The following is a 4,905-nucleotide window of genomic DNA, read 5'->3' as shown; positions in this document are numbered from 1 at the left end:
TTAAGGCTACTGATGTGCAAAGGCTGGAAATGGCCTGAAGTAATAGGCATGTGCTCTGTGCAAGTGTTGGGGATAATGTAAGAATCAAATTAGCACAATAATCAAGAAAGTGGGCATCATTGATATTCTCGTATTGAATCCAACAACTAGTTGGTGTGATGGTAGGGAAAAATGAGGGTGCTGGAATGATATGCATCTTATTGATGTGCAGCGTAGCAGTACTGCAAGGAAAGAGGGAATTGTATGTGCATCAGATGACAGTAAAAGATTCTATAAATGGCAGCAGGGGTGCTACAGTGAGTCTACAATTGGTATTGATGCATAAAAACATCTAATGGAAGCCACATTGACTATTTGGGCATAATTATCAGATGACTGCAAATGCTATGGTGAGCCACGATGAGCATTTTGCAACATCTAACCTGAAAGGGTATAAGCAACAACTGGAACAAATGCAAGGTTTAAGCTGCAGAAAAAAAAGAACACACGCAGGGAACATATGAATCTTAATGTTGGGACTTAAGGAAGCAAATATACAGGCAAGGGTGAATCTTACAAAATGCAATAACTAAATTGTAAAAGTGAAAAGGCATTTTGATGTTGTGTGATGAAGCAAAAGAAAGAAAAGAAATAGAATGCATACCAGAGGATTAAACAAAAATCAGTGATGCATGGAAAAATACTAATGCATAGATGATATGCAGCAAGATATGATACAGATGCAACAGATGCATGGAGATTATATATGGAAAACTCCAACGAGACACATTTTCAGCAAGCCCAGAACTGCATATTCTACTACTACCTTCAGGAATCAAACAACTATTAGCACACAACAGTTTTTATTACTGTTCATGTCACAACAACATGAAAAACCATCTATCAGAGAAGATAGGATAACAACGAAAGGGAAGAGGCTTCAGTCGAACCATGCTATTCATAAATCTGCTTGGCCCTCGCACACTTAAATCATCGATCATGTTCATCTTTACGCACAAGACTGGCGTAAGCACCTTCAATTTACTACCAGAATTTACATTCTTGGCACCAACCATATTTTCCTTGGGATCTGATAGGTGAGGATCGGTGCTGCCTCACAACAGGAGAAATCACTAGTTCAAGAACAACACTTTGGATTGCCTCTTAATCTTTTCAACCTATTTCTGAGACATTAAGAGTGCTCCATCTCTTGGATGATGAAAACCAGAGATGAGCGCCTTGCTTTGACAACAGACGTATAACCATGAATTGTCGAAGGACAAAAGGAAACAAAAATATGGTTAAAGGATTGAGATACTACAGATGAATAACATGATCATGAAATGGTGCCCAACGCAACAAGACTCGAATTGATAAATTGGCTTATTACAGTACATCCGCCTGGTGGGTCTCCTTTAGCAGTAACATATCTACAGGAAAATGATATCACGATAACATAATGGATACATTAATGCAGAGACGCAGAGAGACTGATGCTGATTACCTATACTGCAGCACATCAGTTTGCCATTGTTTACTATTTCACCTCAAACGACAGAAATAACAGGATTCCTGTTTGAAATGGCCTTTTGATTTTTTTTTTAGCGAAATATCAGAAGGTTCCATAAATGCTAAAGATAACATTGACCATGACGATCTTGAGAGGGCAAAGCTTAAAGCTAAAACACAAAAGAAGAGGATGAAATCAGCAAATGCACAATACGACTGATGATACAGATGGAACATAAGATTAAAGCACAACACATGGGTGTCGTGATACTAGCCAACGAAGAGATATTCAAATGATACTGACCTTTAGACAACGTCAATAAAAAAAAAAAGATGATATATCTCCAAGCCGAACCCAAGATCCCAGATATGAAGAGAATGCAACCCACTATTGTAGGTATTAAGACTTGTTCAATATCAGAAGCAAGCCATAAAGGATGTGTAACAGACTCAGACTTTTTCCTTGAAGACACTGCAGGTGCACAGGGGATGAACCAGACCAATTATGAGAGAACAAAAGGATCATCAACCTTCTCTCCGATTATTACTTCTGAACATCCTAAGATAGCCAAATTTTGGAAATCACCAGATGAATATGGTGGTCTAACAGGATAGCCAACTCTGGAAATTCAACCAGATTTGGGAGATCCATGTTCATGTTTTGCTTATTCCAATTTCTGATTTAATTAGACTATCTAGAGATGGTAAAATCAAATTCAGAGTTGTTTCGAGACATCGCTCCATTCCTTTCCAAAAGTAAAATAACACAGGATATCAATATGAAGGACTAAGATCTGTAAAGCAAGTGCATCAATCTATATTTTCATAAGGAGAACGAAGTAAGACTCTCCAATGAATCCTCTAAATTGCTATCACGCATCGCACGATTCATTGGCAAATGGGTGTTTTATTACCCGTCTGCCTCATCCGAATGACAACAACATAGTAAAACCAGAGGGGATTCTAAAAAAATTAAAAAAATAAAACTCAATGAACATAAAATGAAATGTCGGAATGCAAATTCCATTGTTGTTGCATAGGGGTGGGCTGAAGTTGCTATGAGCAACTCAGGACCATCGATCATGCTTTTACCAAATTAAGGAATGAGCAAAATTGAAGAAAAATTCTGATGGAAAAGGGAAAGAAAAGGCAACTTACCAGATTGCTCAGAGTTTTGAAGGAGGGAACTGAGTTCTTCTCCTCCACTGCAGAGGTCTTCTGCCACTATAGCTCTGTCAAAAGGGGAGAGGGGGGGGGGGGGGGGGGAGATTCACCGAGGGCCCGCTGTCGTAGGTAACCCCTTTTCTCTGTTTAATTTCGAGCAACAAGGGGCTGGAGCTTTGCTGTGAGACTCCTTTCAGTAAGAGTGAAGAAGACGAACGACTAGGGAGAATGAGAAGGGCGCAAATGGATGATTCAAGGGGCATAGTGGGGAGGTCATTGTGGATGAATGGGTGAGCGGAGACCGGGATCCCTTAGCCTTCCTCTGCGGTTTTCTTATATAGAAGAGGGAAGAAAGATCTTGAACGGGTTCATTGGAGATGAATGGAAAAGAAGGCATGCGATGGTGATGGGCGGACGAGGCCTGTGGGAAGAAGATCGATGGGTGGAAGGTGTAGGGAACTCTCTGGAAGGGGGGAGGATCGGGAGAGGGAGGCGATGCTCATGAACGGGAAAGAAGCCGTTGCAGCATTTTCCATTTTTCAAAAAGAGGGTTAAAAAAAATGGTCTTTCATAAAGCGGTTTTCAAAAAAGGGTTTTTAACAAAACAAGCTTCAAAGAGTTTTAAACTACTTATTCTTCGTATATTTTTCGATTTTTTTTGGATTTTTTGTTGTTTTCCTTCGTATTTTCCGCTTTTTTTGTATTTTTTGAAATAAAACCCTAAACTTATGAGAAAACAAAGAATTTTTTTGAAATATTTTTGTAAAATTTGAAAATATTTACAAGTGAAGGTTTTTTCGAGAATTCAAGAGTATTTTTTGGAAAATTCTTCAAAAAATGGTTTTTTGACCCGGAATTTGAAGAGATATTCAAATTTTTTACCTCGAACTGAGAAATACAGAGCAGTGGATCCAAACGGACACCGGATGAGCCTTTCAAAAATTATTTTGATATTTTTTGTAAAATTGGTTTTGAAAATTGGATAACGAGGCTTAGATTTGGATTTCGATATTGGATCAAGATCAGAAATCGAGTCAGATATAAAAAATTGATTTGATTCTAGTAAATTTGAGAAATAAACTGGAATTTTGAGCGAGAATGACTCAATTTACTCAGAAAATGGGGTCAGGGGCAAAAAGGGAATTTTTATAAGATTTTGAAAAATTTGGGGTGTTCACAGTCCACAAATTTTAAGAAATTGTAGAACAGTGGTTAGTTAAAAAAAAAGGTTTCCTTAAAAGTGTTTTTTTATAAAACAATTTTCAAAAGGAGCTTCTAAAAACCATTTTTTTTTGTGTTTTCTTTTCTATTTTTTTTGTTCTTTTCTTGGCATTTTCTACATTTTTTTGTATTTTTGAAATAAAGACTCTAAAACTATGGGATTTCTAAACTATTTTGTAAAAAGTTGGAAATATTTACAAAAGAAGGGTTTTCTGAGAATTTGGGGTTAATCTTTTGAAATTTCTTCAGAAAATGGGTTTTTACATCCGGGTTTTGACATTGGATCTAGATCCAAAATCGAGTCAGATATAGAAAATGGATTCTGATTCGAGTGAATCCGAGGAATAACTGGAATTTAGATTGGAACTGACTCAATTTATTCAGAAAATGGGGGTCAGAGGAAAAAAAATATAAAATTTTGAAAAATTTGGGGTGTTCACACTAGGGTCACAAATATATTTTAAATTAATCATTATTAAAATTCTAATAAAGAAAAAGAATTTTGTGTCTTTATAGAATTAAAACAAAAACAATTTTCAATATATTCATGACTAAGGCTACAAATATATTTTGACTTAATTTTTATTCTAATTTAAATAAAGGAAGAAAAAGAGAATTATTTATGGAAAAAATGATGATTTTTAAAAATGACCTAAAAGTGTTGGTCAAATTTTTATTTAATAAAGAATAATAACTCTAAGTATTATTCCTATTCTGACTAGGGTCGTAAATACAAGTTTTTCTTAGTTTTATTTATCCTTTATTAAAATAGTGCACGTGCCATTCATGTTTCCATAGTGTATTTTTAAAATGAAAGACAAAATATTATAATTAATTATGAGAAATTAATCTATATGCTCATTCATTCTAAACTAAGCATAAAATAAAAATTCTCATTAATATAATTATTACAACTCTTGAATGAATTACAATAATTTAAAAATAAAGAAAGAGAAAATCCTGCAAAATGAGCAAACTTGTTAGAAAAGTAGGCATTTATGAATTTTCTTTAATTATTTAAAAATTGAAGAA

Source organism: Nuphar pumila, chromosome 7 (genome assembly GCF_984573655.1).
Source record: "Nuphar pumila chromosome 7, dmNupPumi1.hap1.1, whole genome shotgun sequence".
Taxonomy (NCBI): domain Eukaryota; kingdom Viridiplantae; phylum Streptophyta; class Magnoliopsida; order Nymphaeales; family Nymphaeaceae; genus Nuphar; species Nuphar pumila.
This window is presented reverse-complemented; position numbering follows the sequence as displayed.